The sequence below is a fragment of the Lepus europaeus genome, chromosome 7 (genome assembly GCF_033115175.1).
Source record: "Lepus europaeus isolate LE1 chromosome 7, mLepTim1.pri, whole genome shotgun sequence".
In the NCBI taxonomy this organism is placed as follows: Eukaryota; Metazoa; Chordata; class Mammalia; order Lagomorpha; family Leporidae; genus Lepus; species Lepus europaeus.
Window position 1 is genome coordinate 57243632 of NC_084833.1, and position 24794 is coordinate 57268425.

The 24794-nt window shown below is 37.2% G+C and overlaps 3 pseudogenes; 1 reads left to right on the plus strand and 2 right to left on the minus strand.

The window, feature by feature from the left end:
- Positions 1-2284: 2284 nt before the first annotated feature.
- LOC133763749 (histone-binding protein RBBP4-like) lies at positions 2285-3083 on the minus strand (annotated as a pseudogene).
- A 478-nt stretch (positions 3084-3561) lies between these two features.
- Positions 3562-4963, minus strand: LOC133763750 (large ribosomal subunit protein uL15m-like; annotated as a pseudogene).
- A 2666-nt stretch (positions 4964-7629) lies between these two features.
- LOC133763751 (olfactory receptor 5P76-like) lies at positions 7630-8596 on the plus strand (annotated as a pseudogene).
- The last annotated feature ends 16198 nt before the right edge of the window (positions 8597-24794 follow it).

Here is a 24794-nt window from a genome sequence, read left to right on the forward strand (position 1 = left end):
GACAGACAGACAGAGAGAAAGGTCTTCCTTTTACCGTTGGTTCACCCTCCAATGGCTGCTGAGGCCGGCCTGCTGCAGCCAGCGCACCGCACTGATCTGAAGCCAGGAGCCAGGTGCTTCTCCTGGTCTCCCATGCGGGTGCAGGGCCCAAGCGCTTGGGCCATCCTCCACTCACCTCCGGGTCACAGCAGAGAGCTGGACTGGAAGAGGGGCAACCGGAACAGAACAGGTGCCCCGACTGGGACTAGAACCCAGTGTGCTGGTGCTGCAGGTGGAGGATTAGCCTATTGAACTGAGGTGCCGGCCTGCACTCACATTCTTGATACACACAAGCGATAACTGCCCTTTCATCTTCTTGCCAAATTCCTTTCCACCTGAACTACCAAATTCACCTCCATGTTTGCCCTCATAATCTTACTTTCTATGGAAAAGTAGTCATGTTTCTTTTTCTATTGAAAAGGTCTTTTATTGATTTAACCCATGCACAATCTTGTCCATATTTCAAAGTTCAGTACAAATGCAATCTCACCGAAGCAACCCCTTGCCTGCCTAAAATATGAAACCAAGACAGAAAGTACAGTGATTGAGAAGGATTGTGGGAGCATTTATTTTGAATACTTCCAGTAGGTACCAGAATATCAACACAGATGTGGTGCAGCAGTCTAGGTTGTTGTCTATAATGATAAATTTAGAATTCATAAAAACATATATTTATTTGAAAAGCAGTGACTAAAAGAGATGGAGGGAGAGACAAAGATCTCCCATATGCTTGTTCACTCCCAAGATGACCACCACAGCCAGAGCTGCGCCAGACCGAAGCTAGGAGTACAGAACTCCATTCGGGTTTCCATGATAGGGTCCCAAGTATGCAGACCATCTTCTGCTGGGTTCCCAGGCACATTAGCAGGAAGTTGGATCAGAAGCAGAGCACCTGGGACTTGGACAATCACTCTAACACGGGACTATGGTGTTGCATGTGCCTTCACCCGCTGCACTACAATGGCTGCCCCAACATATGGAGAATTATACCTTAAGAAAATGCAATCAGAAATATGTATGTTTTGACCTCCTTTCTGGTACTTGTTCTTTTTTTAAAATCAACAATTAATTTTAAAAACAAATATGGGGGCTGGCGATGTGGCACAGGGGGTTAAAGTCCTGGCCTGAGGTGTCGGCATCCCATATGGGTGCTGGTTCTGGTTCTGGCTGCTCCTCTTCCGATCAGGCTCTTTGCTATAGTCTGGGAAAGCAGCAGAAGATGGCCCAAGTCCTTAGGCCCCTGCACCCACGTAGGAGACCTGGAAGAAGCTCCTGGCACATTGTTTCTGATCAGCACAGCACTGGCCAATTGCGGCCATCTGGGGAGTGAACCAGCGGTTGGAAGACCTCTCTCTGTGTCTCTCTCTACTTCATCTATAACTCTGTTTTTCAAATAAATAAAATAAAACTTAAAAAAATACAGGATATTGATTTACCCTTTGCATCTTGACAGTCTACCTGTAGTATAACTACCAGTTAAAATCATATATCTATAAATTGGTAGTTCCAAGCAAAAAAAATTCACAGAAAGGAATACGAAAACAGCTGAAGAAATACATGATTGAGCAGAAATATCTGTCGAAAGAAGAACATCTAATTTTGACTTAACTGTAAAACGAAGAGAAGATTGTTCTATGTAGGGAAATGTACATCCTGGATAGGATAGTCAGGTGTGAAGTTCTGAGAGTAGGAATCTATGAATTAAATCTCTACTATTTCCTGAATAAAAATGATATCTTATAATATTTAAACTTCATAGTGCAGACACCTGCCTCAGCTGGCTCTATTCCTTGCTCACTGTAACCTTAAAAGCATCTGAAAAACTTGGGATAAAAGAAGAAAAATAATCACACATCATACTTCCATTTCTGTGGCTATATTAGACCTGGGTTTGGTACTAAAAAATCCTTGAAATTTACATATAAAGTCCGTGGCTTTGCTGACTCAACTCCCCAGTTAATGCTTAGAAAACATCTACTGCTTGTGCTAATAGCATTGTTGGTGATTACCTATTGCAGAGTATAGCAGAAGGAAGTCTGTGGGCCTCAAAACTAGTGTTAAGTCAATCTCAGGGTTGAGAGGGGAAATAAGGGATATAAAATCACAAGAAGTGCAGACATATCTAGAATCCTTAAATCCACACTTTCTTTAGGGAACTCTCATTGCAAATGTTCTTGGCCATTTGCCACACTTGTAAGATATTGTCTTCTGACACAGAGTAAATCACCTAAATTTAATTGAGATTTCAAAAGTAACCAGGTATCTTAGCAGTGTAAACATCATGACTAAACAACTCATTATGCAGATTGAAAGAGATACAGTTCACTTCACAGTATAAGCATCAAATGAGTGGCTTGGTTTGGAGGCATTGTTTGAACTAGTAACAAGAATCTAAGATTTTGGTCTTCGGCAACTGATCCAAAGATTCATGGGTCAGATGCCAAGAAACATCTTCTACTACTGCTGTATGCCCTGTAAAGATAATCTTCACATCCACCACTTATCCTTCCCATGGAATAGCACTGATGTCCAAGAAAGCCCACATACCTCTTTCTGATGTCCACAGGGATGTAAGTCTGGGTGGCACTCTCCAGAAAGGTCTGGTTTAGAAGGATATTTTGTATAGTCAGAAACAAGAACGATGCATTGACACAAAGGTGCTGGGGCATATAATGACCCCTGTTTACTTCTCCTCCATGGCTGATCTCGATTGCTATTTGAATTTTTCCACAAATGAACCAAAATCTTTCTTGCTGTCGTAGTATGAATTATCAAAGTGAGCATCATCATCAGGGAGCTGCTATTTCAATAGGTGGCTTTTGTTCAGCTGATGCATATGTCCCCAGGACAAGATGATGAATGCTGAAATCTCTACCTTCTGGTCTGGTTACATCTTAAAGCCACATGCTGTTAGGCTGGGAAACTCCAGTGTATGAGTCATCATCAAATCATAAAGAAAAAGGTGTTCTTTTTCCATATTTTGTGATCCTCACTGATCATAACTTCTTTCATGCATTGTCAATGGCTGCTTCCTTTCCAGCCATGGTGGGCAGGCAAGGGGGTGTTGTGGGGAGGCTGCAGGCACTCATGTGATGCTGTGGCCTCTATTATCAGTTTTGGGGTATTCTTCCAATACTCCTCTTTTGCAGAAGGGAATTTATGAGCTATAATTTTTTTTCAGGAAAAAGATGTTTAGCTTACTTGTTTAATTGTAAAGATTTATTTAGTTGAAAGGCCAAGTTACATATAGAGACACAGAGAGATCTTCCATCTCCTGGTTCACTCCCTCAATGGCCACAACAGCTAGGGCTGGGCCAAGCTGAAGCCAGGATCCTGGAATTCCACCTGGGTCTTCCATGTGGATGGCAGGGGCCCAAGCACTTGGGTCATCCTCTGCTACTTTCCAAGGTGCATTATCAGGGAGCCAGATCAGAAGCTGAGCTGCTGGGACTCCAACTGATGGTCAGCTGGGATGCCAGCATTGCAGGTGGCAGCCCAACCTGCTGCACCATAATGCTGGCCCTACAAGCTATAATACCTGAGGAGATCTCATCTGTACATTTTAAGATTTTCTCACCTGCCATTTTCACCACCCATCCTGGAATAAGACCAAAGAAACTCTGCTTTGTCTGCTCTGTATCCTCTTGAGAACTGGGCATTTTGAAGACTTCCTTTTTATAGGTAGTGGGTAAAAATTAACCACACTTTCTGGACAGTTCAAGTTTTGCTTTAGGAAATCTGGCAGGTTTTCCCCCAGGTGACCACATACTTAGCATTGGTGTAACAAGGCACCAGTGCTTCAGGTGGAGGCATTCACTTTGGCACTGATTGTCCACACAGAAAGAATGCAACAGATTTTCACAGAATCTCCAGACTTCTTGGGTCATAGAATCTACAGTGACAACATTACCATTTTTCTCAGTTGCAGCAAAGCTAGTTCTGAAGCCAGCTGTTCTTCAATATTAACTTTCATCTTAAAGGTGTCAGCACCCTCCTCTACCAGTGGGACACCATAACCCCTTTTGTGGCTGGATGGTCGCACCTCTCCCACTGACAAGCTGAGTTAAGTCAATAGGCTGTGTAGGGTCAACTCTTCTCAAATCAGTAAGAGACTGCAGTCTATTGAATCTCAAAGGCTGACACTGGTATCTGAAATAGTTAGTGTTCTGGAGTATGGATTAGGATTTAAATTGGTCAAGTTCAGAGGCGGCAAAGATGGGAGCAGGTCCAGAGACCTGGCCATGACTCAGTGTGCCAAGAACTTCCAAGGGCATCCTGAGCTACCCCAGAGGCTACTAATCATACATCTTTATCTGATGTTTACAAAGTTTTGTCCTGAATTCTCTCTCACATTGAACTGTTTTCCCTGAGATCAGTCCTTCACTATAAATCACTTATACAGGAGTTTCTAAGGTTTTGATTTTGGAGAACTTGTCATTATACAAAGTCTCAATGAAGACACAGAATGAGGACTCCATATACTTTATAGTGCACCTTTTCTTTTTTTGGATAGGTAGAGTTATAAACAGTGAGAGAAAGAGAGAGAGAGAGAGAGAGAGAGAGAGAGAGAGAGAGAGAGAGAGAGAGAGAGAGAGAGAAAGGTCTTCCTTCTGTTGGTTCACTCCCCAAATGGCCACTACAGCCGGCACTGCGCTGATCCTAAGCCAGGAGCCAGGTGCTTCTTCCTGGTCTCCCATGTGGGTGCAGGGCCCAAGCACTTGGGCCATTTTCCACTGCCCTTCCGGGGCACAGCAGAGAGCTGGACCGGAAGAGGAGCAATCGGTACTAGAATCGGCACTCATATGGGATGCTGGTGCCGGCCACATCACATTTAAAATTTAAAATAAAAAGAAGTATAAGCATCAAGTTCTGAATGCTGGCCTACAACCTGCATGAGGAAATATTTGTAACCTTTAACCGTCATAGTCAGTCACAGAATCATACAGACTGAATTTTTATTGATAGGCCACGTTGTACTTGCTTCTGTGGTACCCCTAAGTTACTTAATCACATGTGTTACAGATATTGAGAAAAAATACTTTTCAATAAAAAAATAAACACACAATGAATGGATAAAGCTAAGGTTAATTTTGATATCTGGAATTTATTGCTAGGTAATTTTTAATCAGAATATCAAAGCAAACTTGGAGTCAATATTGATAATATGCTTTGTTATATCATACTCTCTAAAGTGACTAAACAAAGGTTATGGAACTAGGAATAAATAACAAGATAGAAAGAAAAGAATAATTGACCACTTGAGAATTGAGTCTCTTGAAAAATTAGTTGTTTTGTATATGAGTTCAACTGCTAAACATTTACTCCAGAAAATATGACACTCCATGATGCTTTTGACTTCAAATCAGATTCCCCAGCGTCCTCTGAGGTTTATCCTCAAAGGAAAACAAAACTAAAAGATAGTTATATAGCCACTATCACTTTGGTTTGTTACTAAAAGATGAATGAGTTCTCATTCCAAGAGGTAAGGCTTGCCAAGACATTCCCAGAGGTATTGGTTTTCATTCACCATTTGAAGACACTTTACTAAGTTAGTTATCTGCACTCACAAGCCATACTGAGGACACAGGGCAGATGGAACCAATCAATCTGTACTGAGCAACTTGGGCTGAATTGTTTGGTGTCCATCATTAATTTTATGTGAATAAATAAACTTAATATAAGTTATTAGCATTCCCTGTTAATCCACCTATAAGACAGAACTCCTGGTCTTTAAACAGCGCCCAAAACTGGCACTTGGTGGAAGTGCCAAAACTGCAATTTTTGATGTTTACAGGTTTACAATGAAGATTTAAAAATATGTTGTGAATATATTTGTAGATATATTTACTTTGTTTATGGGTCTAACGGGTCTGAATGAATTATAATCAAGGCAATTATGAGTTAGAAAAAGCTTGGTATATATGCCTGGAAAATCTGGCGATAAAGTCAATCTACTCAAAAGCTCAGTGATTTCTCATAACTTTTTAGGCAATACTTTATTTAACCACTTATTATACTGGGCATGCTATTATTTCATTCTCTATGACCCCAAAAAGAAAATGCTTTTCAGTAAAATGAATTAATTTGTTTGAAGAACCTATTTAAATTATGTGTTAGGTATTAATCATACCTGTTTTCATTAGACTATACTGATATTTTAGACTATTTGGTAAAATAATATGATTTTAAAATATTTTACGATACACAATAAATTCATAGTAAGTGACCTCATTCATAATCCCAATTATAATATCAATTGTATTCAACTGATAGACTTTGTGAAACATGTAACAACCTAGTTGACTCTTACTCATTTGCTGTCAGAAGGGTTAAAGGGTCTGCTGTTTACTCGTTTTCAGGTGTGTTTACTCGTTTTCAGGGCTTTATTGTTGCTGTTATTTAACTTCATTTATGGCATGGTTACTAAGGCATGGGCAGTCAGATTTTTCAGGGCCCATATTCTGATTCCACCATTTGCTGTATCAACTTAGGCCAGTTCTACAGTTTCTTCTGACTCTGTTTAATAATATATAAAATAATAATTAAGGTAATATTATTTTACAGAAAAATTAATGTACTGTACATATGTATGTATAATCATATAATGAGATAAAACATGATTATGATTTAGGTCATCTACTATAAATTTATTGGGTACTTTAAAAAGATTTATAATTGAAAATATTGTTTTACCAAGTACTTTGAAATAGGAATGAAATCACTATGAAAAGGCATCAATTATATATGTATGCATATATAATACATGTAATTATCTAATATGTACATAATTCTTATCTACCTGCTTATCTTTTAGGCAGCATGTAAAATGTTAGCTATTATTGAATTCTTTACCACAAAATTCTATGTATGTTTTTATTTTTTCATTATACTCAGCAACCATTCTTGTTATTTTCCTTAGTCTTATAGTTTTATTCTTTTGTTTTAAAGACATTTTCATGTATTTTTTTGAAACAATGTAATAGAAAAAGAAAAGGATATATTATATTAAGGTATTTTTCTGGGGTTTCTGCAAATTTTAAAATTTAAGATAGACTTATTATGATATATATTGTTGCTTGGATATCTTTATAATAAAAAGCTATATATGATAATGAAAAGAAAACCATTATATTGGTTAACTTTTTAAAAATTTTATTACTTGTCTGTCTCCCATTCTTTTTTTTTTTTTGTTAAATATTTCTTTGATTTATTTGAAAGAGTTAGAGAGAGAGAGGTAGAGAGAAAGAGTGAGAGAGAGAGGGAGAGTCTTCCGTTTGCTGGTTCACTCCCCAGCTGGCTAAAATGGCCAGAGCTGAGCTGATCCAAAGCTGGGAACCGGAGCCAGGAGCTTCTTCCAAGTCTCCAACACGGGTGTGGGGGTTCAAGGACTTGGGCCATCTTCTACTGCTTTCCCAGGCCATAGCAAAGAGCTGGATCAGAAGAGGAGCAGCCTGGACTAGAACTGGCACCCATATAGGATGCTGGTGCTTTAGGACAGGGCTTTAACTTTCTGTGTCACAGTGCCAGCCCCCATATTGGTTAATTTATAAAATGTACTGTTTTCATCACAGATTCATTTTGTCAGTACCTATGTCGTCCTATGGATTCCCTGGTGGGTGGAAACCACACTGCAGTGTCAGAGTTCATTCTCCTGGGCTTAACAGATGATCCAGGGCTACGAGTCGTCCTCTTCATGATCATCCTATGCATCTACCTGGTGAACATATCTGGCAATCTCAGCACAATCGTTCTTATCAGAATCTCTTCTCAGCTCCATCATCCCATGTACTTTTTTCTGAGCCACCTAGCTTTTGCTGACATAGGCTATTCATCTTCTGTCACACCTAACATGCTCGTAAACTTCCTGGTGGAGAGAAGCACAATTTCCTACCTTGGATGTGCCATCCAGCTTGGTTCAGCAGCTTTTTTTGGGACAGTTGAATGCTTCCTTCTGGCTGTCATGGCATATGACCGCTTTGTGGCAATTTGCAATCCACTGCTTTATTCAACCAAAATGTCTACACAAGTCTGTATCCAGTTATTTGCAGTGGCTTATGTAGGTGGTTTTCTTAATGCATCTACTTTTACATTTACTTTCTTTTCTTTACATTTCTGTGGACCAAACAGAGTCAACCATTTCTTCTGTGACTTTGCTCCTTTAGTTGAACTCTCCTGTTCTGATGTCCATGTCCCTGTAGTTGTTCCATCGTTTACTGTTGGCTCCATCATTGCCATCACAGTGTTTGTCATAGCTGTCTCCTACATCTACATCCTCATCACCATCATGAAGATGCGCTCCACTGAAGGGCGCCACAAGGCCTTCTCTACCTGTACCTCCCACCTCACTGCAGTCACTCTGTTCTATGGGACCATTACATTCATTTATGTGATGCCCAAGTCCAGCTACTCCACTGACCAGAACAAGATAGTATCTGTGTTCTACACAGTGGTGATCCCCATGTTGAACCCCCTCATCTACAGTCTCAGGAATAATGAGATTAAAGGGGCTCTAAAGAGAGAGATTGGTAGTAGAAAATTTTCTTGCTATTTTTTGTAGATTTTGATATAAAAATATCCTATGAGTACAGTAACAGGAAACTGAGTAACTGAGTGATTGTAGTTAAAATATATCTGTTCCTATATCATTAGTAGGTATTGAACTTCTCAGTAAATGTAGGATTTGATTTTTAGACAAAAAAAAAGTAAATCAGAGACCCTGAGTGAGTTACCTTGATAAACTAAGTTAAATTTAGAATTGAGAATATAAATTATTTACAGGAAAAAATCTGCTACAAATCCTTTTTAAATTATAGACACTTTAAAAAAGTTGTCCTCTTATCTAATCAAGGTTATTACACTTCAATCTTTTAGACTGTGTCCACTTCAACCTTTGCTAATTCTGAGATAAGCCTGATAACTACAGTTATGATTGAGTACATTTGGAGAAGAAATGACACAGTGGAGCCAGATAGGAAACTTGCTGGAAACATTCTTGTAGAAAGGTGATCTGCTCGGGATGAGTTTCGTGGGCTCATAAAATTCTAGTATATGTTGCTATTTTCTAGTTCTGGCTTTGTTATCAAGAAGAACAGGATGAGATGCCCCTAAAAATCTGTGAATTTTTCTGTTAGGTCAAGAACAGGTGACTTCCTCTGCTGGAATGAGCAAGGTTCCTGAACTCCTAAAGACTTAGTGAAAAATAAACAAGCTAATTTCCAAAAAGAGAATATAGCTGGTAGCATGACACTGAGCTTGAAAGAAACAGACTTTTGCAACTACTTGTTTATGGCCAGACCCATATCTTGCTCAGAAAACCCAAAGGTACTTTGTCTTTCTCCTGAAACTTGAATGCCCTCAGGAGAGAATTATTCAATATCCATGTGCTGAAAATGACCACATTTATTCCTATTTCTTGTCCCTCTCTATTGTTTCAGACAGAAAATCCATTTTTTCCCCTAACAGAGTAAAGAACACTTAAAAATCATATTGAGTAATACTTATATTCCACGTACTGTCCTAGGCTATTGAGGATGTGAGTGATAGTCAAAATGTCTCCCCTCATGGAATTTATCTTCTTGTCCAGAACTCAGACAATAAAACTAACAAGTAACATAGACTAATAGAAAAGGTTGAGTACTACAGAGAAAGGAAAAAATTAGCTCAGTACAGAGTGATGTGCAAGAAGCAGGAAGTGGCCAGTGCATATCTCAACATGAATATAATACCTGTGGAAGGATCTCAGGAAGTGACAACAGCTCATACTGAATTTGGTGTTGCCTGTGAAGTTACGTGAGTCCAATATTTTTTCATATACATGTAATTTTTTTGAGGTTTCTATTCCAACAATGGCAGGGTTTGTCATTTTAATCAGTCCCATGGTGAGCACATGTAAAACAAATAGTAAGAACACACATACTCTAAATATCAAATAGATCTTGTGGCATTAAATGGAAGCTTCATGATAAGAAAGGTTGAAGACCCAGGGAACTACACTTAACACTTAAATGTTATTTTGCCTTGAGAGAATTTGCCAAGTCAGAATAAAGTGTTACTACATTTGACCTATGTGGCTTATCAAAAACAAATCAAAACAAAAACAAAACATGATCTGGTGAGAAACTGGATTGATATGCCTGACACATAACACAAGGAAGAAGAGAAATGTGAAGTAAGCAGTCATTTCAGATTTGTAGCCATGGAAGTCATGTAAGTCTCAAAGCTTGATCAAGAAGAAGTAGTCTCTTCTGTTGAGGAGCTATGTTTTTTTTTTCCTTCATACTATTTGTTAAACTCTTTTCTTAGTGTAGAGTTAACCTTATGAGTGTTAAGTAAAAAGAAAGGAGATCTTTGCAAAAATTAAGAGTGGGAATAGGAGAGGGAGGAAGAAGACTTGTTGGAGCATGGGCGGGAGGGAAGGTAAGGTGGGATATATCACTTTGTTCCTAAATCTGTATATATGAAATATCTGAAGCTTGTGTAACTTAAAGAAAATAAGAAAATAAAACCTTTGTTAATTTGGGAGAAAATAAAATAAATGAAAATAAAAAGAAATAACATCTCAAAGTGAAGTGAAGAAATAAATAAATAACATAAGCAGCAATTATTCCTAAACAAGATACCAAAATGGGGGCTGGTAGAGATATCAGAAACACTAAAAGACCAAGATTTAAAATATGGGAATTGACACATACTATATTTCTTTGTTAAAACAATAAAAAGACTACTTGAAATGTACACAAAGAAAATAAAAACTAATGATAATAGCATGCAGCACAATCATATAGAACTTAGTAAATGAAAATTAACCATGCTAGTACAGTTATACCAGGCATTTTTGTTTGGTGAGCATAGCCCTCATGGGTTTTTACATAGGATCGCAAGTGACCACACAGGCAGAGAAGTCATCCTAGCTTGGCAGCCTTATGACCCTAACTAGAACCAATATATCTTATAGTTATGCTAGGTATAGTCTCCCTTTCTTTCTTAAATACATAAACACATCTCTAAAAACAATGTTTTTGTTATAAGCAATGTTACATTAACAGAGCTATTATTTCATTTTGTACAAGTTAGGGGAAACAGGAAGTTTTTCCACGGTCTAATTTGTCCTCAGAAAAATAAACATATTTTGTTAACTCTGTGCTAAAATGTATGCTACATGTCCTCAGCGATCTTCAGTACCATGTAGTTTCAAGCAGACATCTGAACAAATGCATTATTTAAGATTCTGTACTGGATCATAGACAAAACAAGGGATCTAGATTAGGGTTATTTGAGAAATGAGCCACCTACCCTGTGTAATGAGTACAAGATTTTCAGAGAAATCATGAAACATATTCAGATTTTACAAAAGTGGTACCACGATAGTCTTTGAAGTCTCCCAATTTCTTTGGCAAAATTCTCAAAAATTTTTTTGCCATAACTACATAACTATTTACTAATAAGTTCATACTGAAAAGTCTTAATTTGAAAATTATATTTTCTTGGTTCTCAACAGATTTTACACTATTTTGCATGTCTATCAATGTAATTGGCACAAATCGATCTTCTTATGAAAAAATGTAATAGCTGTAGAAAAACTAAAACTAACTTCTCAGTTAAATAAAATGAAAAACATTTATGCTTCAGAATAAATTTTAACACTTTCTAAGCAGCATAAGGTGAAAAATACAAACCATAAAATGACAACATTGAAGACATAGAATATAATTAAAACACAGCAACCTATTATAAAGAATCCATTAAACCAAGTATATTTTAAAAATTGATCTAGAATTGAAATAGCACAAGTTTCAACTTGTTTTAATAGTTTTCAGCTACACAAATTATCATTTCTAAAGATAGTACTACAAAACTAGAAGTTGATAGAAAAAAACTAGAAAACCCTTATTTACTGGAATTGAATTAATGCAGCATTAAAAAAATCCGTAGTCTAAATTAAACAATTACAATAGACATCAGGAAACACTTGAATGAAAAGAACAGTGCTAAATATAAAAACTTGTGATAGAGGTAACATTTTTATAAGGAAAATTCAAATTCACATGCTGGAAAATATTAAAACACCAATTAAGATTTGCATTCACTTCAAAGCCAGAAAAGAATAGTAATTTAGAATTCAGGCTATAGAATGAAAATAATAATCAAAATAATAACATAATTTAATCAAATAGAAGACACATAATATAGAGGAGAAACACAGCCAAATATCTATTTTGTTATGCTGATTTTTGCTGGTCTTAGTGTGAAAAAATAAAAAGAAATGTTCAGACAACTACTATAAGGAAGATAAAGGAACTACAGCATAAAATTTTTCAGATATGGTAGAGGATTATAGGATTAATTATAAACAAATCTATGTAAAATTTTTGATAACTTAGATGAAACTAAAGAACTCAGTGTAATAAAACTGATATAAACAGAAATAAAAAATCAAAATTAACAAATCAATAATTTAAATAAACACTAAATATAACTAAACAATTTAAATAATCATTTAATAATTAGAGACTCTTTAAAATCAATATATATTTCCACAAATAAAAAATGCATATAAATAATTTTTAGCTAATATTTAAATCATTCATGGAAATAATCCAACCTCAATGAGACAATAGGGATGAGCACAAACTTTATAACTCAATAAAAGCAGCTGGAATATCCTTGAACAGCTACAACAACAGGAAGGGGAATTATACTTCAACATTCTTAAACTAAAACTAGATGAAAAATTTTTACAGAATATTAGCAGATGTAATCAGCAATCTACGAAAATGATAACATTTCAGGATAAGATTGGATTCATTCTAGGATTTGACATTAGAAAATCAATGTTTGAAACTCCAAACACTAATAGACTAAAAAGAACATGATTATCATATAGTTTAAAAAGACTGATAATTTTCAGCATTTGTGTTTAAAAGCTTTAAACTGAAATAGAAGGAAAAAAATACTTGATCTAGGGAAAACCTACTCATATTTGAAAACTTTTCCTTTGCGTCTGCGGGCGAGAAGTGATTGCTGATTATCAATCTCTTTTCTTCCAGAAAATTGATATGGCACTATCCAATGCTTTATGGCAAAGAAAAGAAATAAAGGGCATAATGATTGGAAAAAAAGAAATAAAATGATATGAAGAGATGACTTTTCATGGAGAAGTGGTAAAGTGCAAATAAATCATCGAAGTAAAGAGAGTATTAGAAAAATTACTGAAAAATCAATGTAAAAATAAACTTTTCGTATATATCAGCAATAAACAATTGGACAATCAACTTTAAAGTAGGTATCATTTATAATAACATAAAATAATGAAGTCCTTACAAAAAAAAAACAAAATATATGCAGTTAAATTTCTGAGACATTATTTAGAGAAATTAAGGAAGTTCTAAATAAATTGAGAGATAAGCCATATTCATTTCTTAGGTGATACACTATTTTAAAGGAACCAATTTTCCTCTTTTTGATATAGATAATTCATGTAGTTCTATTCAAAATCCCATCATTTTTGTTTTGATTGAAACTTGAACAGATCATTCTAATACTATTTGGAAAATAATACAAAATAATAGGGATGCAAGAAAGGACTCATTCTCTCAAGTATCTATTAGGTATCTAAACTTTTAAGAAAGGAACAATAATGAAGAATCCAGAATTGCCATAAAAATAAGTACTCTAAAAATCTACTTGCGAAAATGCAATCAATACATACTTAAAAGTCATCTAGCAATAGGAATGGTTCTGAATTTTCAATTTGTCCTAGAACCATGTTGTAATTTTATAAAAGAAAACATACTGATTCTAACCTTAAACTGCCTTGTAGAAATTATTTCTAAGTGAATTATAGTCATATCATATAATATATATCATATATCATATAGTCATATCATAATTATAATTATGATAATAAAAGTATAATTTGACTTAATGAATTCTTAAATGCAGGTATCAAGTGCTGAAAGAATAAATATTAAATGACTTGAACAGTCAGAGGACAGAGCTTGGGAACAGAGAAACAGCTGGAAATCCAGTGGGTATCAAAATGTAAAAAACTGCAGAGTATGAACTCCACTACTCCCAAACTGAGAATAAACTTCCCAAGTTCACAATCAAAGAGAGCCCCTCTGAGGCAAATTAAAAGGTCAGCAGCTGGAGGCTGAAAGAACCGCTATCATCTGCTATGAACAAGGAGGAAACAGCACTTTCAGTTAAAATGCAGAACATTTACATAATGTCTACTACAACATAAAACCAACCATCTTCAGAAGAACATAATAGATTGCAGAGCCAGCACAACTGAAGAGAAATTAGACAGGCTGAAAACAGTGTTCAGGATTTATGGGATACCATCAAAAACTGAACACACAAGTCTTAGGAATTGCTGAAGAAATGGGAAAACAGAAGGTTTGGAAAATCTATTGAATGAAATAATAGCAGAAAACTACACCAATTTGGAGACAGATATGCATATCTAATTATAAGAACATGCACAATTAGAAAAGTTCCTCACTACAACACATTATAGTCAAACTTTCACAAGTAAAACATAAGAAAACATCCTAAAATTTGCTATAGTGAAATATCAGGTCCCTTTGGAAGGTACTGCAATCAGATTGACAGCAAATTTCTCAACAGAAATGCTATTGGCCAGGAGAGAATGGAGATATAGTTCAAGTTCTAAAAGAGAAAATCTGCTGAATCAGAATACTTTACACAGCAAAGCTCTCATTCATAAATGACAAAGAAATAAACGCCTTCCAAGGCAAGCTAAAAGCAAAAGAATTTGTCACCCCCTAGCCAGTCTTAGAAGTGAACAGAGAAAGGGCAACAGCATCATGAAAGAATGTAAAGGCAGAAATATTATTCAGAAGATAAAACTCATTAAGAAGAACCAAATATAAACATTGTAGACAAAATCTTCAACCAGTGGAAAATTACTACTGAGGGGCTGGTGGTGTGGCACAGAAAGAGAAGCCTCCATCTGTGATACTGGCATCCCATATGGGTGCTGGGTGAGACCTAGCTGTTCCACTTCTGACCAGCTCCCTGTTAATGCACTTGGGAAAGCATCAGGAAATGGTCCAAGTACACTCATGTGGGAGACCCAGAAGAGTCTTTGGGCTCCTGGCTTAGACCTCGCCCAGCCCCGAGCCATTTGGGAAGTGAACCAGCAGATGGAAGATTTCTCTGTCTCTCTTTGTCTCAGTGCAACTATGCCTTTCAAGTAAATAAAGAATCTTTTTAAAAATATGATTGAGGGGCCAGCACTGTGGCACAGTGGGTTAAAGCCTTGGCCTACAGTGGCAGCATACCATATGAGTGCCGGTTCAAGTCCCAGCTGCTCCACTTCTATTCCAGCTCCCTGCTAATGCACATGGGAAAGCAGCAGGGAATAGCCCAAGTCCATGGGCCCCTGCACCAACCTGGGGAACCCAGATGAAGTTCCTGACTCTTGGCTTCAGATCAGCTCAGCTCTGACCATTGTGACCATTTAGGGAGTGAACCAGCAGATGGAAGACCTCTCTGTGTGTGTGTCTCTCTCTGTGTGTGTCTACCTCTCTCTGTAACTCTTGTAAACAAATAAAATAAACCTCAAAAACATGATTTAGAACTTTAGCAGCAGAATAGATCAGGTGGAGGAAAAAATTTCTGACATAGAGGACAAGAATTTTGAAATAACCCAATGAGACAAAAATAGAGAGAAAAGAATTCAAATGAATGAACAAAGTCTATGTGAAAAATGAGATACCACCAAACAATCAATTTTTTGTATTATAGGTATTCCTGGAGGAAAGGAAAAGGAAAAAGTCATTGAGAACCTGCTAAATGAAATAATAGTTGAAATTTCCCAGGAATGAAAAGGACATGGACATCCAAATATAAGAAGCTCAAAGAACACCAAACAGACTCAACCAAAAAAGATCTTCCCCAAGGCATATGTAGTCAAATTGTCAAAAGTTAAAGACAAGGAGACAAGAAAAAAGTGTTAAGTTACATACATATAAAGGAAAATAATTAGGTTAACATCAAACTTCTCAGCAGACAACCTACATGACACAAGAGAGTGGAATGATATATTCAAGGTCTTAAAAAATCTTCCAACCAAGAATATTATGTCTAATGAAGTTATCCTTTAATAGTGAAGGAGAAATAAGGTATTTTCCAGATGAGTAAAATCTGAGAGAATTCACGACCACCAGACCAGCCTTACAAGAAATTCTGAAGGGCATCCTGCATTAGAAGTAAACATGAAAACACATGACACCACCACATTCACTAACAGAAAAGGTAGATCAGTATCCAATCAACAAAATGACAGGTCTTGGTTCCTACTGTCAATACTAACCTTGAATGTGAATGGATTAAATTGTCCAATCAAAAGTCTTGGTTTGGTTGGTTGAATGGATAAAAAACCAAGACACTGCTATATGCTGCCTACAAAAACTCACTTCACAAACATACACACAGACTGAAATTGAAGGGCTGGAAAAAGTTATTCCAGGCAAATGGAAACAAAAAATGGTCAGCAGTAGCTGTCCTGATATCACATAAACAGATTTTAAATTGAAAGCTGTACAAAGAGATAAAGGACATTATACATATTATATATCCCAAACACAAGACCATTCAGATATACACAGCAAATACTATTAGATCAAAAGGGATAGAGGGACTCCAATACAATGACAGTGTGTGACTTCAACATCCTGGGCAATCAATGTGACAGATCACATTAACCAAATGATTAACAAAAACCATATGATTATCTGAATAGATGCAGAGGGAGCATTTGATAAAATACAGCACCCTTTTATGATGAAAACGATAAGCAAATTGAGTAGAGAATGAATATTCCTCAACAGAATCAAGGCCATCTATGACAAATCCATGGCCAGAATCCTATTGAATAGGGAAAAGTTGGAGGTTTTCCTATTTAGAGAAGGATGCCCACTCTCACCATTGTTTTAGCCAGAGCCATTAGGCAAGGAAAAGAAATTAAAGGGCTACAAATTGGGAAGGAGGAAGTCAAACTATTCCTATATGCAGATGACATGATTCTATATATAGGGGATCCAAAAAACTCCACTAAGAGACTATTGGAACTCATAGAAGAGTTTAGTAATGTAGCAGGATATAAAATCAGCACACAAAAATCAACAGCCTTTGCACACCCAGACAATGCCATAGCTGAGAAAAAACTTCAGAGATCAATTCCATTCATAATAGCTACAAACAAAATCAAATCACTGGGAATAAATTTAACCAAGGATGTCAAAGATCTTTATGATAAGAATTACAAAATATTAAAGAAAGTAATAGAAGAAGATATCAAAAATGGAAAATTTTCCATGTTCATGATTTGGAAGCATCAGTATCATCAAAATGTGCATTCTTCCAAAAGCGATTTACATATTCAGTGCAATACCAATCAAAATATGAAGGACATTCTTCTCAGAGAAAAAATGGTGCTGAAATTTTATGGAAACACAGGATACCCCAAATAGCTAAAGCAATCTTATAAAACAAAAAGAAAGGCAGAAACATCACAATACCAGATTACAAGACATACCACAGGGCAATTATAATCAAAACAGCCTGATGCTGATAAAGAAAAAAAAGATGAATAGACCAGAGGAACAGAATAGAAATGCTGGACTTCAATCCAAGCGTCTATAACCAACTTATATTTGACAAAGTAGCTAAAACGAATCCCTGGAGCAAGGGCAAATGGTGCTGGGAAAACTGGATTTCCACATGCAGAAGTATAAATCAGGGCCACTCCCCACCATACACTTAACTCAAAAATCTACTCAAAAGGGATTAAAGATCTAAATCTATGACCTGATACCATCAAATTAGAAGAGCACATTGGAAAACCCTGCAAGACATTGCCTTAGGCAGAGTTCTTGGAAAATGCCCCAGAGGTACAAGCAATAAAATCCAAAATTAACATATGGGATTACATCAAATTGAGAAGCTTTTGCAGTGCAAAAGAAACAGTCAGGAGGGTGAAGAGGCAACGGACAGAATGAGAGACATTATTTGCAAGCTATGCAACTGATAATGTATTAATAACCGGAATATATAAAGAGTTCCTGAAACCCAACAACAGCAAAGCAACCCAGTTATGAAATGGTCAGAAGATGTTAACATTATTCCAAAGAGGAAATTAAATGGCCCACAGACATAAAAATATGCTCAGGATCACTAGCCTTCAGGGAAATGAAAATCAAAAACAATAATGAGGTTTCACATCACCCCTGTTAGAATATCTTTCCTACATTTCAACAAACAACAAATGCTGTAGAGGATGTTGGAAAAAGGTACCCTAATCCACTGTTGGTGGGAATGTAAACCTGTAAAGCCACTATGGAAGACAATTTGAAAAAACCTCAGAAATCTGAATATAGACCTGCCATAAGACCCAGCAATACCTCTACTGAGAATTTACCCAGAGGAAACAAAATCAGCATATGAAAGTTATCTGCACCTTCATGTCTACTGCTGCTCAATTCACAATAGCTAAGATATGGAATCCTCCCAAATGCTCATCAACTGAAGAACAGATAAAGAAATTATGGGATAGGTACACCAAGGAATGCTACACAGTGATAAAATGAAGTCTGGTCATTTACAACAAAATAAGCCAGTTCCAAAGGGACAAATAACATATATTCTCCCTGACCTGTGATAAGTAATAGAGCACCTAAAAAGCAGTCTCTAAAAGTGAAATTGACACTTTGAGAAGCAATAATTTGAACAGCCCTTGTCTTGACTTAAACAGTTTTTTTTCACGTTGAACTCTTTATTTAGCATAAACATATGTGTACAAAGTCAATTGAAGATGGATCTCAGTAAATAATAATAGTGAGTATAAGAGAAGGAGGAGGAATAGGGTTTGAAGCATGTGTGGGAGGACAGTCATGGTGAGAAGAATCACCATGTTCCTAAAGTTGTAATCAGAATCAGCCCTTAAGGCATTCTGGTCTCGCTGAAAAGCCCACGAGAGCATTTCAGGCATGAAAATCCAAGACACTGTGGCAAAAAAAAAAAAAAATGTCCTACACAATGGACCTCTGTGGGTGAAACCTCAGTGGAAAGAAGTTGTCATCACAGAAGGATGTTCTTTTCTCTGAAGGGAGGAGAGAACTTCCACTTGGCTTATGGCCTTGTCTAAATACTGATGAAGTCTGGCATGTTCAACATAGGAGCGGCAAGATGGCGGAATAGGAAGGGAGCACATTGATAGTTCAGCAAGACACACAGGTTAATAAAAGTGGAGATACTGCAGGGTCAAGGAAGAGTAGGGGAAGAAACAGCAGCAGAAACTCTTCCGGAACTAGTGATTCACAGTGGACCTGCGTGGAGAGCGTGGGAGCCCAAGTTCGGGACACCAGCGGCAGACTCAACGCACCAGCGCTGGAACGTGAGGTGAGCCGAACCTCAATAGCCCGAGACACCAGCAGGCAAGCAGAAAGAGGAGACTAGAGGGAACGAGGCTTGAAACTCCGTGGGGAAAAGTTCACCAGGCTAACTAGAAGAGAGAGAGGAAAAAAAAAAAGAAAAAAAGTGACCGATACAGACACGAGTTTCTCTCCCTCCACTCACCCCTCAAAGGCGAGCAAGACAAAGAGCAGGCGCCATTTTGGACATACGTCATAAGCAGGGCAACCTCAGGTCTGCACCGGCCCTGAGCCTAGCAGAAACACCTGACTCGGGGGGGAGGGGTGAAATAACAGGAGATTAGCATCTAACTTGGCAACCCAATGGGAGACTGCAGGAGAATTGGAGCCCACACCCAGGGCAGCAGAGATTCCCTGTGTGGTCCTTGGGAAAGAGCTTCCGATCTCTGGCTCCTGTGGGTATATTATTTGCCTGCTAACTACCTCCAATTACGTTCAGCTGTGCGGAATTACTTCCCTTTTGAATCAGAAAAAGAGAGAGAGATTTACCACACCTAACCTGGGAGTGTCATCTTTGACACACCCTCAACCCTGAGGAACCAAACCCAGCTCTCAGTCCACACTTATCTCAAGCCTCTAAGGCTCCACCGAAAGCAGACAGTCCACTTAATATAGAGCCATAGCGTAACAAGAAAAAACACCACAGTGAAGAAACCAAATATCTCCAACATGCCAAACAACAAATGCAAAAACCGAGGTAACAAGAACAAGGAAGACACTATGACGCCCCCAAATGAAAAAGACACCCCAATTCAAGATTATGAAGATGATGAGATAGAAGAAATGCAAGAAGCAGAACTCAAAAAATTGATAAGAACATTAAGAAGTTCTCAAAAACAAATTCTTGAACTACAGAAATCCTTCATGGACAAGATAGAAAATCTCTCTCGTGAAAATGAAATATTAAGGAAGAATCAAAATGAAATGAAACAACTAGTAGAACATGAAACTGTGATAGTGACAAAAAACCACAATGAAATGAAGAACTCAATAGATCAAATGACAAACACATTAGAGAGCCTTAAAAACAGAATGGGCAAAGCAGAAGAGAGAATATCAGACTTAGAAGACAGAGAACAGGAAAGGAAACAGGCAAACCAAAGAAAAGAAGAAGAAATTAGAAATCTAAAAAATATTGTCGGGAATCTACAGGATACTATTAAAAAACCTAACATTCGGGTTCTGGGAGTTCCTGAAGGCATGGATAGGAAGAAAGGATTAGAAGGCATTTTCAGTGAGACACTAGCAGAAAATTTCCCAGGTTTGGAGAAGGACAGAGGCATCTTAGTACAGGAAGCTTATAGAACCCCTAATAAACATGACCAAAAGAGATCCTCGCCACGACACATTGTAATCAAACTCACCACAGTGAAACATAAAGAAAAGATTCTAAAAGGTGCAAGAGAGAAACGCCAGATTACTCTCAGAGGATCTCCAATTAGACTCACAGCAGATTCTCATCAGAAACCCTACAAGCTAGAAGGGAATGGCGAGATATAGCCCAGGTACTAAGAGAGAAAAACTGCCAGCCCAGGATATTATATCCTGCAAAGCTCTCATTTGTGAATGAAGGTGAAATTAAGACTTTTCATAGCAAACAGAAACTGAAAGCATTTGTTGCCACTCATCCTGCCCTGCAAAAGATGCTTAAAGATGTGTTACACACAGAAACACAGAAACATGGTCACCAATATGAAAGAAGGTAAAGGAAGGAAACCTCACAGCAAAAGATCACAGGAAGCTCAATTTCTCTTTGACATAGAATGAAACTCTGATGCTCTGTTAAAGCAATGTGTTAAAGTAATCTAAAAACAAAAAGCAATTTAAATCAATTGGCAATCTACAAAAAGAGTTAAAGATTTTAAAAGCTATTATTAAAATTGCTATATTGGTCTATTATGCTATGTTATATGTGTGTACATATTGTATGTCCACATAGGAAATTTTATTAAGAGTTTTATTTTAAATGGCTTATAGATAAGATTGTCCATAAATTTAAGCTGCTAAAATCAATCAAAGATACATTTTAATTTGTGTGACCTGAATCTGTGTATCATATGTTTTAAACTTGTTGGTAGAAAGAAACTAAAAACATTTTAGATGGTTGTGCTTAAGTTTACTGGTTAAACAAACTACACCATGTTAGATATTTAAGAGATGTTTTCAAATACATGATTCTTAAAATTTATAGAAGGCATTGGACCTTATGGTAAATGTTTTCTTAAGTTGTTATCTAATGGTTGAAACGGTTTGCTAAGTATTCATGTAATATTGCTATTGTCAGCAAGCGATCTAGGACTTGCTCCCTCATTTCTCTATTCTAAGCCCAACTTATTCTTTCATTTCTCTATTCTCTTCAAGGTAGGAAACTAATTCTATTATGAAGGAATCTGTAGGATGCACAATTTAATCTTTAGACCTTATAAAAGAGATGGCTAACATTTTTCTGTAATAGCATAGCCAAAATAAGAACTTAAATAATAATCTCATAGCTAGATGCACTTCGCCATCAGCGAAGTATACAGTAAGTAGAAAAAACCTCCCTTTCAGACCAAAGGGAAAGAAAGTTTTAAAGTGAGAATATAATTTTCCTCACGGGCATTGTCTACCTTAGAAAAACTACTACAGAACATGCCTGTGACTATAGACTTGTAGTTCAGGCCACCGAAGATTAGAGATGGGATACGGGCACTCCCTTGACTTGCATCCTCTGGTCTGCTTTAACACAAACCAGGAGGAAAAGAAAGCTAGGCATCAGAAGCAATGGGTGGCAGGCCTATTAATGGCTGATCTGTACAGTGATCTGCCCTCAAGGAGACCCAACAGGCCAGTCCACTGCAGTGGCTTGCAATGTGGTAAGCCTGGGCTTCAGCAGAAGTCAGCTTGTGAAGTGCCCTGGCAGCTCTGCCAAGAGCTGGATCACTGGAAATGGACCTGCCCTGGAGTCGAAGGATGCCCAGGTCAGAGCCACAGATCTTATTGGCTCTAAGCTGAAAAGCCCTTCACTCAGCCCAACTTCCAAAGTGACCACTGCAGCTGAGGGGATGGTCAAGTAGGGTCAGCAACATTGCAGGCAGAACTGTAAATTTCTTGTTAGAGATGCCCCCTGCCTTTACCTGGCCAGCTCTCCTCCCAGGCCAGCCAAGTAATGAAAGTCAACAGAGTGCCTTCCCCTAGGAGGTTCACACCTCCCTTAGGATATACCCCATGTGAAGAGATAGATAGGTCTGGGCCTCTTAACTTACAAGGCCTAAAGCCCACCAGATTATTATCAAGCCCCTTCTATCAGGTTCTATTTGCCTCTCAATCAGAAAACTTAATTGTAGCTTAGACAGCACCTTTCTTAGCTCCTCTAATAATGACTCTGTCCTTTGTTCTAGACCCTGTCTAACGTACTTGGGCCTCATTCCTTTGTAATCATAACCTCTGCTCTACCACCAATGGCTCTACTCCCAACCTGTGTGTACTGATGGTCCTCTTCCCCACTTAATGCTGTATAATTGTTCAAACCTGGTAAATGCCACTCTTAGGATCATTGGTTGCTATCCTCACTCTGTCTTTTATGACCTTGTCTAAATATGATCAGAGTCGGCAAACTTGGAAGGCTTCCATAGCCTTGGCAACTCATGACGACAGCCTAGGGTGGTTACTGGCTCCATAAACTAGAATGTCAATTTGTTGGGTCAACAACAAGAGCCACAGTGCACTTGCTCCTCATGTGGGATCTCTGTCCTTAATGTACTGTATATTTTGATTTAATGCTATAACTAGTACTCAAACAGTATGTTTCACTTTGTGTTTCTATGTGGGTGCAAACTGTTGAAATCTTTATACTAAATTGATCTTCTGTATATAAAGAGAATTGAAAATGAATCTTGATGTGAACGGAAGGGGAGAGGGAGTGGGAGAGGGGAGGGTTGTGGGTGGGAGGGAAGTTATGGGAGGGGGAAGCCATTGTAATCCATAAGCTGTACACTGGAAATTTATATTCATTAAATAAAAGTTAAAAAAAATAAATACTGATGAAGTCTGTGGATTGAAAAGACTTGCATAGCCTAAGCAGCTCATATCAAGTGCCTTGAGTGATCACTGACATTATATATAAGAGTGTTAATTATTAAATTAACAACAGGAGTCAGTGTGCACTGACTTCCCATGAAGGACCTCTGTCCTCAAAAAGTTGTATTATAATTATGTCTAAGTGCTCATAAAAGGTCTATCAATATTGGGTGCTTATTTAAAGTATATTAAGTTTCTAAAAAAAGGAATGAAAAAAATAACTTCAAGATGCAATGAATTCAAGATGAATGAAATCATCAAAGACACATATATATAAAAATGGAACTATTCCTGGCTCATGGATTGTAATAATACATAAATAATAATAAATAAATAATATTAAAAAATAATAAATAAATAAGATTGGAGTTGGTGAACTCAAGAGGCTTCCATAGCCTTGGTAGCTCATGACAAGAGCCTCAGGTGATTACTTAAATCATAAATAAGAGTGTCAATTCTTAACAACAGAGGTCACTGTGCATGTACTCCCCAAGTAGGATCTCTGTCCTTAATATGTTGCACTACGTGAATTAACGGTAAAACTAGTATTCAAACAGTACTTTATACTTTGTGTGTCTGTGTGGGTGCAATATGTTGAAATCTATCTTTAGTATATACTAAGTTGATCTTCTGTATATAAAAATAATTAAAAATGAAACTTAATGAAAAATGGCAAGGGAGAGGGACTATGAGATGGGATGGTTTGCGGGTGGGAGGGTGGGTATGGGGGGAAAACTGCTATAATCCAAAAGTTGTACTTTTGAAATTTATATTTATTAAATAAAAGTTTTCTAAAAAAACCAGACGAATGGCTAAAGAAAATGTGGTATATATATATATATATACACAACAGTAATATTATTTAGCTATAAAAACAATGAATTTCTAACACTTGCAGTAAAATGGATGAAACTGGAGAACATCATGTTGAATGACATAAGCTAGACATAGAAAAAAATACCTCATATTATCCCTTATATGTGGAAGCTAAATATTAAAAAATTCAAAAAGTCACTGTTTCTCATAGTGTCCATTTCACTTCTACAGGTTTCCTTTTTGGTACTCGGTTAGTTATCACCAATCAGGAAGAACATATGATATTTGTCCCTTGGGACTGGCTTATTTCACTCAGCATGTTTTCCAGATTCCTCCATTTTGTTGCAAATGACCAGATCTCATTGGTTTTACTGCTGTATAGTATTCTATAGAGTACAGGTCCCATAATTTCTTTATCCA